Source organism: Triturus cristatus, chromosome 5_2 (genome assembly GCF_964204655.1).
Source record: "Triturus cristatus chromosome 5_2, aTriCri1.1, whole genome shotgun sequence".
Taxonomy (NCBI): domain Eukaryota; kingdom Metazoa; phylum Chordata; class Amphibia; order Caudata; family Salamandridae; genus Triturus; species Triturus cristatus.
The window spans coordinates 22346221-22358799 of NC_140588.1; positions in this window are offsets into that span (position 1 = coordinate 22346221).

A 12579-nucleotide genomic window follows, 5' to 3' on the forward strand; every position below is an offset into this window, starting at 1 on the left:
GTACCCATTTCTTGAGGCCAATGAGAGTGGTTCCAAAGATGTTTATCTTTCCCCAAGATGATAACCTCCGTTTTATCCCCGTTTAATTTCAAGCAGTTGGTATTCATCCATTTTGAAACTTGGAGTAGGCCGTTCCGTAACGAGGATATCGTGTTATCTTTAGAGGAAGATAACGAAAAGATGATTTGAGTATCATCTGCATAGGAGTATAGGGTGAGTCCTGCGTCCTCAACGATGGTAGCAAGGGGACGCACATAGATATTAAAAAGTAATGGACTCAGCGTAGAACCCTGGGGAACTCCATATGCAGAAACTCGAGAGGTGGAACAAACCCCAGAAGAAAAGACCTGAAATGAATGAGAGTGGTTCCAAAGATGTTTATCTTTCCCCAAGATGATAACCTCCGTTTTATCCCCGTTTAATTTCAAGCAGTTGGTATTCATCCATTTTGAAACTTGGAGTAGGCCGTTCCGTAACGAGGATATCGTGTTATCTTTAGAGGAAGATAACGAAAAGATGATTTGAGTATCATCTGCATAGGAGTATAGGGTGAGTCCTGCGTCCTCAACGATGGTAGCAAGGGGACGCACATAGATATTAAAAAGTAATGGACTCAGCGTAGAACCCTGGGGAACTCCATATGCAGAAACTCGAGAGGTGGAACAAACCTCAGAAGAAAAGACCTGAAATGAACGGTCACTCAAAAAAGAGGACAGCCAGAGCAGAGCTGAACCTTCCACACCTGCTAACTGAAGAGAATTCAGCAAGATAGGGTGAGAAACGGTGTCAAAAGCTGCGCTCAGATCTAATAAAATGAGCGCCATGGTCTCACCCTGATCTAAACATTGCCGCAATTTTTCAGTTACTCCCAGAAGGGTAGTTTCAGTAGAGTGGTGCGTTCTGAAACCTGATTGGGATGGGTGCAGATATCCCGATTTTTCAATGTGGGCGGTTAAATGAGAGTTGATATGCTTTTCCAAGATTTTAGAAAGTACCGGTAGAAGTGAAATTGGGCGGAAATTTGCCAAAACCGAAGGATCGGCATTGGGTTTTTTTAGTAACGGAATCACCATTGCATGTTTCCAATCCGTAGGTACATGTGATTCACGTATTGATGCATTTAGAAGATCTCTACAAAGGCTCAATATGGGTGGAGAAAGTAATTTTAGAATATTAGCAGGCAGAGGATCCAAAGGGGAGCCCGAGTTTACCCTGGATAGGCAAGAATTAAATGATTCCTCATTGAGGAGAGGCCACTGTGAGATTTTTATTATTCTAGAATCGGGGACCTCTTGCCCTCTATTAGGAGAGGCAGCCATATGTCTCATATCTGTAACAGAGAGATTTGTATCCTGGGGCAAGGTAGGAACAAATTTGCTATATATTATTTCCACTTTTTCAGTGAAAAAATTAGCAATATTGTTGCATTTAATAATATCCAGGGCAGGGGGTGCAGGAAGAGTATTTGCCCCGGATAATTTTTTGACCACTGAGAACAGCACTTGAGGTTTGTTTAATGCATTAGTGATGGTTTTAGAAATATGCAAAGCTCTTGCTGCCTTACAAGCTGCGTGGTATTTGTGAAGGGCAGTCTTGTAATCAATTTTACAATTGGAATCATACAATTTCTTCCACTTCCTTTCCAAACCTTTACATTGTGATTTTAAGCTCTTCAGATCTTCATTAAACCATGGAACAGGAGTCCGATGGGAAGAACAAGTTTTCGACGAGAGAGGCAAACAGAGGTTTACAGAGGAAAGTAACCAGCTTGATATTGCCTTGTTTAAAGGAGTAAGTGGGAGTGTAGAATCTGGAAGATTCCCTTCCAGAAGATTGTTTAACGTATCTAGGTTCAACTTATGCCAGGGTCTCTTATTCCTAGATTCATATAATGGCCTGGACGTTGAGGGATCAAGAACCTTGAGTTGGAAAAGGACCGCGTAATGGTCAGACCAACTTAGAGGCAGAGCTGGGTAATTACATACAAATGAAAGATTCGAAAAAATAGGATCTAATAGATGCCCTGCTTGGTGTGTAGAGCCCTTGTTATGGAGAGATAAACCAAGGGCTTCCAGGTTGGCTATGAGAGTAGTACTATCTGAGTTCATGGGGTCTTCCAAATGCAAATTAAAATCGCCCAAAATCAAAAAATTTGTAGCGTGTAAAATAAAGGGGGCAATTAGATCTGGCAGTGATGATGACCAAGGTTTAGCATTTCCAGGGGGGCGGTAAATAAGAAGTCCTGGGATGGTGAGTTGCGGGTAAAGGGAGAGTCCAAATAGGGCGGCCTCACAACCTGGAAAGGGTTGGGACTCAAATTTACAAGAATAGCCCGATTTAAAAATAATCCCTATTCCGCCGCCCCTTCCCATGCTCCTATCACTTCTGACGAAGACATAATCAGGAGGAAGGGCCTCAGCAATATCTGGTCCGGAACCATCATGGAGCCAAGTTTCCGTGAGGAACAGGGCATCCGGTTTCCTTGAAAGTAAAAAGTCATAAATATGTGCCCTATTTTTCGGTAGTGAGCGACAGTTTAAACTCCAGAAGTGGAAAACCTTGTCTACTCCTAAAGATGGCGTTTTCTTTGCAGTGGGCCCGCCTGAGTACCTCTGTCGTTTTTTAAGACTGCGGCCAAATGCAAAATGGCAGTTATCACATACAAATCTTTGCTGTAAACATGTGGCTGTGGTGCATTTGGAAGAGGCCTGGACTCGCAGAGACTTCAAAAACGTCTCGGAATATTTGATGATAGTAGGTTTTACAATAACGTGTGAAGAGAGTCTCCCTGGCACTGGGCACGGCAGGGCGCGGACGGGCGCAGACGGGCTTGCCTCTGGCGCGCCTCCAGCGCGCCATTGGCGCGCGCGCTTGCATCCGCCAATCTAAATAGAGGCCGGTGCGAGCTGATAGGCTCCCGTTAACTCACGAGTCACGTGATCGTGAGCGTGGGGACGTCAATAGTGGAGCGTTTAAACCAGCGCCATGTCTGAGCAGGTACAAAGCGGCAATTACAATGATTTTTAAAAGCAGGAACAAAGTGTTCCAATGGTTTCCTTTTTTATAGTGCAGGTAAGCGGGTGACAATCAGGCAAATACAATACACAAGAAAAGCAGATTTACTAAATAGCAATCGCGTATTATAATTAAAATGTTTTAAAAATAGGGGTAGCCAGCACGCTAAATGCAGCGATCTAATCTTTATAAATAAAAACTCGTAAGAACAGATATCGTCTTCCAACGAGCGGCGTCAATTACCACCTTTATTTATGGGGAAATCAGGTTACTGTTTTGTGTTCAAAGTTTTGCACAGTGCATCTAGTATATGCGTAGCTACATGTTGGGGGACGGGAGGTGGTTCGACCATGAGAAGGGAAGTGGGCAATGCTACTGTCTGCATACTGGGCGGGAAGGCCTCACACCATCACACAATCTGGAGACCCAGGCTTGTACAAACTTGAAGATCCTGTCCTCGAACATGAACGGTCTGGGAACCAAATTTAAACATACCTTAGTGCTATAATTTATCGGTAGACACGCCCCGGACCTTGTCCTCTTACAGGAGACCCATTTAAAAGGCCATTACTGCAAGACCTTGGAACGTTGGGACTACTCTCTGAGGGGGGTTTTGCAGGGCAGGAGCCTGTTTCAGTCCTTTGCAGATGCAATTGGACTGGTGGACCACTGGCACATACACAACTCGAACATGACTCAATTCACTCACCTATCGGTTAAACACAACAACCTCTCCCGACTGGATTACATTTTCACCCACCATGACAGTGTGAGCCAGTTCCACAGTATAGGGCACCTGGCGAAAGGCATTTATAACCTTTCTCTAGTGGTGGTCTTCTTGTCGGTCCCAGTCAGGGACTTCTGCTTGCCCCCTAGAACAGCATCTTGGCTTTTAAAAGACAGGAAAATCCAGGACCAAATAAACATATGCACCGATCAATACTTTCAGGACAATGCAGGGTCAGTTGACTCAGCCTGCACTTTGTGGAAGGCTTTAACGACGGTGCAACACGGACACACTCAGGCCCTTATCATGGTTAAAAAGAAGGACTAGGCTATCCAAAGCGCAGGACTGGAGCTGGAGGTTGCTTCCCCAGAGCGGGAGGTTACTGAGGGGGAGGTTCTCGACGCTGAATGCGTCCATCGTCTCAGGCTAAATCTAAAGAAACTGAGGGACCTGGCAGAAAATACAGCCTCGCTGGACAAGAGAGGCAAGGCAATGTTTCTTAGTTTAGGAGTCCTAGAGTTAGGAGTCCTAACTTTACTACTCCTAAACTGAGAAAAATCCTAACTTTAAGGCTTTCTGTATTCACAGAAGGCATTTAGGAGTCCTAAAGTTAGGAGTCCTAGCTTTACTACTCCTAAACTGAGAAAATCCTAACTTTAAGACTTTTGGTATTCACAGAAGGCATTTAGCAGTCCTAAAGTTAGGACTCCTAACTTCTGTGAGTGTAAGTGCCTTCTGTGAATACCAAAATGGTAGTAAGTTTAGGATTTTGTCTTAAGTTAGTTCTGTGAATCGAGCCCACACATCTTAAACTGGATTACTGTTTTTTGCTAATTGGCACCCTTTTGGTTGCAGCTCTGTTTGTGAAGCGCGTGTGCCCCCGGGGCACGATGTCACTGATCAGCCGGTGTCTGTTACCCACTCGCTGTTGCTTATCTATCGCCAACTGCCCTTACTTGGATTGAAGGAGAGCTGGATGCTTCCTAAGGACTGTAGAATTAATGCTCCAACCTAGTTTGACCCCAAAACTTAGGGAAAACCCAAGTAGTAATCATGCCCTTCATGGTACATCTACCCCAGCGTTGACCATCAACGTATTTGGGACACTGGTAGCAGAAGATGCCCCTTCCAATCTCAGGTTCTAGCCCATAGAAGGATAACCCAGGGGGCAGGCAAGTCTGTGGGAACCAGAGCGGAACATTCTGTGCAACTACCTGCCCTTTTCCTGAATAAAGGTAATGCCAAGGTCAACAATACCCTGTCGCCATTTGGTTCTAACGCAGTGTTTACCAAACTTTTTATGCACCGCAGCACACTTGTTAGATGACAACTACCACCCCCAGCCTGCTGCCCTGGCTAAAGCGTGGGTGAATATGTCTTACTGAAGCGACCTGAAACCTGCCCATGGTTGCAGAGGGAGGCCTAGCCAGAGAACATGGTACCTGTCTCTATATGGTGCCAGCAGATGTTCCTCATGAAGGCCCTCGTGCCCAATTGCCCAATGCAGCTCAGCATTTCACAGCGCCTCTCATTGCGTTGTAATTTCCAGAATAAGTACAAAATTATACTTCCCACCATTGGGAAGGTAACCGGTGGCAAACACAGACAGACCCTGGACATAAGATCAGTTTCCTAGAGTAAAACAATAATTATCCCGCACCATGACCACAGGCAGTGAGTGTGCCCTCTGAGACATCCCCCAGTTCTGTGTGACACAAACCCTGACACGCTGTGTGCCAGTTGTGAGTATCATTCTAGGGTGAATAAGCCCTAATGTCCCAGGATGATCCCCCGTACGAGGGTACAGACTGATGACCAAGCGCTGCGCCAGCCAATATCACCAGAGTCAGTGCAACCACTGCAAGGTGACATGCCGAGGTAAGCCCACCCAGAATTCGCCTGCCAATGCGAGAGGACCAAGCATTCATTGCTTCTTAAGCCCTCACTGTCGATGGTAGGCACGCCCCGCCTATGAGACCACTGTACATGGGCAACGGTTGTCTCCCACAAGGCCTGTGTTACCTCAGCCTCGGTCCTCTGGCAGCACAGTGCCCCACAGGCTCCCTCCTGTTTGCACGGTCAATGCAAACCGACATGGCTGACCCGCACGCTGGTATTTCGTGTTAAGCTTAGTGTGCTGCCAGCTGGTGTTTTGCGGCATCTGTCGTTGCCTCCGGATATATACTACAAAACTACACTACACCTACAACACACCAGTACCATTGGCTTTAACCATGCCTGTTGGTAGTGTAAGATAACCATTCTGGCTTGGCTGCGTAGCATATTGAAAGTGCTTTCATTCTGAAATGGTGAGACTGTCACCTTTATGTGTTGAACATTGCATTAAATGTCTCCCTTCAATGAATAGCAAGGTCAACCGCAAATGGAACCATTACACTAAACACCACCACCAATCAACTGAAATAAACCATACCCCCTGTAAAACAGGTAAATGTGTGTAAAACTCAGCCATAGCCAGAAAAAACCATTAGAAGCAGTTTATCTGGGGCATTGTAGAGACGTATCAGATACTAGACAACCTGTCCCTTCTATCTGAAACTCTATAATCATTAACAGAATGCCAAGTGACTTAAAAAGAGGCATATCAACTGTACAGCTCCACGTGGTGCAAGGGCTCTTGCTATAAGAGGGGATCTCAAATACGATGCTTTCTTTACCTGCCTTCGCATAATCTGCCGTCATGTGACCTTGGCTTGGCTCGATATCATTAACAGGATGCCAAGTGACTTAACAAGAGGCATATCAACTGTGACAGCTCCACGTGGTGCAAAGGCTCTTGCTGTAAGAAGGAACCTCCAATAAGGGGCTTTCTTTAGCTGCCTTCGCATCATCTGCAGTCATGTGACCTTGGCTGGTGGCGAGCTATACCTGAACATAACTGCACAGCGTGTCCAGCTCCCGTGCTGCTCGTATCCCCCCCTCCGATTCCCACGACCAGAGGCCCGTACTTCACCAAGGCAACCCGATGCCTGCATAACTCCAGACCCAGGACCTTGACCCGGGAACGGCCAAAACCAGTCTGAGGGCCAAGCCAGTTAACTGTTCCGGGCAGGCCCTACTCACGAGAGGGTTTACTGATGGCGGGGCCAGTTACCCCTGCACCCGTCAGCAGTGCGCCTCTGCACACTACCGGTGGCTGCACTTGCTGCGCTGGTCTACGCCGGGACGTTGCCCCTTCGCCACCAGTAACCCTATTGAGATGGAGGCGGAGGTGGGGGGGCAGCGACGACCTCTATTAACACGCCTATGAGCAGGGGCCTCCAGCCCATCAAAGTGCAGGGTGCAACTTAGGGACCCTCCCACAGCCAGAAGACCCCATGCGACAGACAGAAAGCCCAGCCGAAACTAATATGGAGAAGTTGTATGCATACCAAACCGGGGGTCAGAAGAAAGATCAAAAAGGCCCTTGCCTATTGCAACCATCCTTGCCCGGGCAGGACGTGGCTTCCTTTCCGAAAAGGTAGACAGCATGCTGATCATCCAGGTGCTCCTGACTGCTCTGAGTTAAACACCCATATACATGTATAAACTTCAAAACCACCATCACATTTCTAATTCCTGCCTTCCTATTGAGTGCAGGAGCGGCAAATTAATACATCCAATTGTTCCCCCGCTCCTTAGCACCAGGGGGGCTACTAGCCTGAAAAAATAGCACAAGAACTGGGCAGATGCAGCCACCAGCTCGGCCATAACCGGGCGAGATGCAGGCCGGCGGTGAATAGCTCCCGCCGGCAAGGGCGCTCTGACCCACCCTCCAGTAACTCGTGAGCACGGGGGACCTCACACCACAAGCATACGACCCCTTTCCTGCTCCCGGGCCGCGCTAGAGCTTCGGCGGCGCTGTATACAATCAGGGCTAGGAAAGCGCTATATACAATCTGAGTAAAGACCACACTAAAAGGAAACTCAAAGGTTTTCTGCAGACTCGTTCCCACCTCTCGAAAAACCCATTGTTTTGCTCTCACCCCACCGCAATGTAGTGTTTGAGAAAAGGCTGGGCTTTCATCTCTCCAGAGCAGTCTCAAACCAACGCAATTTAGGAGTGCTCTAGCTCCAAACCAAGCAGTCAGCCACAACCTTTCAACTGCAGCCTCGCTATTAATGCGCTATATACACTTAGCGCTAGAAATCCACTAAAACCTCGGGTGACCTCGCCGAGTGCAGGAGCCACACCACTCAGAAAAAAAAAAAAAACAGCACTGAACTCCCAAATGGCAGCTGCGGCCGACTCACCGTCGCAGTACTTCCCCTCACGTTTGGACCCACTGGGCTGCCTACAGCCCCTGGCCGCATCACTCCCGCAACCCTCAGGGGGCTCCTCCCGGAAGGGGACGCGCCATGGTACTCGTAAGAGGAGCTCGAACTGACCTATCACATGAGGCCGAGAAGCCTGTCTCCCACTCACTGCCCCGTCCCAAACCCTCGACACAATTCCACCCGTAGGTGCCGGCACCAGCGGACCTCAAACGGGCGGCCGGGCTAGAGAATCCACCACATGGACAGGGTCCCATACGGGCCATAGTCATATGTGATGGGACCCAGGAGGGGGCGGGGGACAAGCAACTCACCTCGCTTCCCGACTCAACCGCATGTCCAGCAGCAGACCAACAGCACGACTTCACAAAGGCGGCGTGTGCGGCGATCAAAAGAGGTCGCCAAAATGGTGGGGGAGGGATATATACCCCCCAAGGTCCTGGACGCCCAGGAAGTGACGCCCCTTGTGCGCCGCAACCAGGCTGGAGGGGGGGGGGGGACTCCAACCAGAGTCCCTGCCCCTGAAGGGGGCAGGGGCGTGGGGTGCCCAGGCAACACTAGAGTGCTGACCTCTCTAGTGGCTCCCTGGCAGGGTTGTCGGGCATCCCTTTCAGCATTTATACGCGCACAAAATATATAAATATATATATGTCTGTATTTGATGGGGAGATATATTTCTGTAATTTTCAGACGATTAAATACTTCTCTTCGTGTCGCCATGATTCGTCTGATGTTTTACTACAACTCTTTTTGTTTCTGTAATGGCGCATGGGTGGAAAGTAATATGATTGGTTAAACTGAAGCTGATGACAATGAGTGACACGGAGATTGCTGTGGGCCACGTCACTTTGTCTGGCTTCCCTTCCCAGACCCATACATCTCTGGCGAGGATTATCTGCAATCATGGGGTTTCTTTACAGGGGCGGCTCTAGGCTCATGGTGGCCCTGTGCAGGGAGCGCAGGTAGGGGGCCCCGGAAGAGGGGGTCCGGGCGGTGCGGAGCTCAGGAAGGTGTTTTAACAAAACGTCCAGAAAAGGCGTTAGATGACCAGTAACATGGTAACAGAAAAACGACGTTTACTTTTTGAGTGCTCATCACTTGGATACTTTGTTTTAGAATCTGGGTCTCTGGACGGACCCCTTTCAACAAGAAAAACACGTTGAGCGTCCGTAAGAGAGTTCGGGCACAAAGTAGGATCCCTCCAATCACATAAATCATATTCAGAACACGGGTCTGTAATATGGTCTTGCTCTTTGGCTTCCTTTTCAATACCAGCATCATCCGTCTGTAAACTCTGAACCTCCTTCAGAATGCCAGATGTTGATGGACCGATGAATGATGTTTCAGTTTCTCTGTCTGAGGGTCTTTTGTAATAATCCTCATCCTGAGTTGGTAATTGCTGCATGTTTGTATCAATTTCAGAGTCACCTTGTTCATTTTCATTGGTCTGCTCATGAGTATCATTCTGCTCATGGATATCATCATTTTTTTGTTCTTCTTTATGGTCGTCAGCACCTGTTTTACCTAGTGCATCAGCAGTACTCTGGCCAGAGGATTCTCCATCTTTAGGTTTCCCTTGGGTGATAAAGTTCAGGATTGCTCCTTCCAGTGACACTACGAAAGCCTGCTGAGCCACCTTTCTCTTTCGTTTCGAATAACCAGATTTGTGTACTCAAATTCTCTTCATTTTGCTTGCAATGCAGCGGGCGAGGCTAGCAGTGGGTAGGGAAAAAAAGAAGACAATCAGCAGTGGGGGCTGCTGAAAGATTTTGATGTGTCATTTTTATTTTCTTGCAAAAACAACAGTTGATGGACAGAATGCAGAACAATGTCATACATTCACCCCAGTACAGAGATCTGGGCCTAAATCCATCGTTTTTTTGCTCACCACACCACCCCAGTTCAGACATGGCCATATGCAAATCAGCCTTGACTCTGTGCCTCATGGGAACAGTCCAGCCCGAACTGCCCGAACCGTCTTCCCTGGACTACACAATGAAGGACCAGCATACCTTAATGAACGAGTGAATTTCCACCAACCTACCAGGAAAAAAAGTTCCAGAACCATCTCCCTAGCAGCCATCCAATGCAGCCGCTGATAAAACAGTGGAGGCCGCTACTTCTCCCACCTGGCAGTGAAGACCTGAAAACCCTCCCCCTGCACCTCAAAGCCTCACCATCGCTCCAGCAGTTCAGGAAGGCCCACAAGACCTCGCTGTTCAACCAACAAGCAGCATGATCCAGCAGCATGAATCCCACGCCGCCTCGAGACCCTTATGTGTGAAGCAGCTGAGCTTTACAAACCCTGACAGATAGTAATTACCCTTCCCACTACATGTATGACACATTATGAGGACTAGCCACATATGGAAGGTTTATTTGAAGAGTGTTATAAAACTATAGGGTAGATCATGTGACTTGGCATACAAGGTCTGTTTTCTCAGTCTACTGAGAACAGTAGAGCCTGGAGAATAGTTCATGATCTATTTGGGAAGTGACCTTAGCAGGAAGAGAGTAAGCTACCTTGAAATCATGGCACACAGAGACCTGTCTCAGTACGTCACTAACTGATCCTGAAGACAGCCTACAGGTAACCAAAGACTCGTCCACTTTACCACATTGTCAAAAGACAAAATACAATATATTTCATTAAGGTTTCTTGTATAGTGCCATATTCCAGCAACCAGTTCTGCTCGCTTTCAGAGCACCTATTAAACAAGGATTAATTACAGTGAGTCCTAAGGCTATGAAAAGGCACTAGAGGTTCACTGAAGCAAAATTAATGTGCAAGGAACATCCAGTCAGGAGACCACTTTCAAGCAGACGTACGAATCACTAGCACAGCGTACCAACGACCCCATGGGCCGTGGCATAAGCAAGGAAAATGGCCCCTTTGGCTGCTGCTCAGGAAGTAAAATATAGCAATTATCAGGGTTCAATGGGCCCCTGAGGGTTTTGGGTCTCAGTACCACTGTACTTGCTGAACCAATGGTAATTATGCCCCTAGTATGGACAGAGAAGGCTGTTTCACCAATTGCAAACTGAGGACTAGTTAAACTAGTTTTCTCTGCTAGTCACATGACAAGCACTGGAATGTAATTAAGGAAATGATCAAGAAGCCAGTCTCCTACCAAGGTCTCTGCAAAAGGGCATTAGATTGAGTTAACATGGGTAGGCACTGCCATCCTATTCCAGGCGTCCATCCATAGGTGCTTGCATTTCATGTCTGCCTCAACACCATATAAACAGACATAACAAAATGCCAAGTACATTCGAACACTCGATGTTTTAAAAGATTTGTGCAGGCAGATCCACTCATTAGATCACAAGTATCAGCTTCATACTCTGTTTTCATGATTGTTGACAAGTAATTGTAATCATTTTAATGAATCCTTAACATTACGTCTAACACCTCGTACCCTGCTCTCCTCTTCCCCCCAATACGACCGTGCCTCCCAAGTTACACCTCCAAAAGTCACCATGCCTCCCCTCAGCCACAAGTAAACACCGCCCCTTCACTCCTGACCCACTCTTCCCTCAACATACAGCGCCGATCTGTACCACTCCCTACCCCTGGCGCACGGTGACCACCTCTCCGACCCGCGCCCTCTCAGAGATGAATCGTGAGAGAGAGGCTCTCTCTCACGATTCATCATGCCCTCCCTTCCCATGACCACCAGAATACCTCCAGCTCCCACCTCACATTGCTTACCTCCACCCAGACCCAAAGCACACACCATCTACAATAACATCCTCACCCAACCTTCCCCACGCCCCCGGCTCCTCACCCCCACGGGCTGGGATACATTCCTACGCCTGATCTGCCCTCCTCCCCAGGGCTCCCCACACCCTCGTCCAATGGCTCACCTTCCCTTGGGTTCACTCTGCAGTGGCACACGCTGACCTCCTCACTCCCCCTCCCCATGCCCTGACCCTCGGGCTGCTCACCTCGCAGCTGGCACCGAAGGTTGCACACTGGCAAGCTATCCTCTGAAAGGCCGCCTTTCTTGCCCAGGGTCTATAGGCGCGCCGGTGCATGGCCTCGGCCGGTCTCGGTGCTGCTCGCTGCACGCCGGGCACGGGTGCTGCCACCCCTCCTGCCGCCAGTGATGCGTGGTGCTTCTGTAACCCCTTCGCTGCAGGACTCGCGGGCACTGCGCATGCACGCGGATGCGAGCCTCCGGAGGTGCCAGATCTGGACTATTAAAACAAGCTCGATTCTCCTGGAAAAAAAGTTCTAAACAAGCACAAGACCTACCAGAAGAGCCCGAAACAAGGCCGACCCCACACAAAGACGAGACTGGGTTAGAAAGGAAAAGAGTATAAGAACAACCATTCAGCGTGCATCACATTGGATTTAGCACGCCTCAGTCGTTCATGCGCCAAATCCCTGCCAGGGGCCGCCACGAATATGTATTGTATCCGATTCCTCGTGGTGGCCCCTGGGGTTTGGTGGCCCTGTGCAGGTGCACAGCTTGCACATGCCTAAGGCCGCCCCTGTTCTTTATGAAACACACCCTTCAAGTGCTGAGGCGAGACCGGGGCGTAGAGGAGGTCATAAA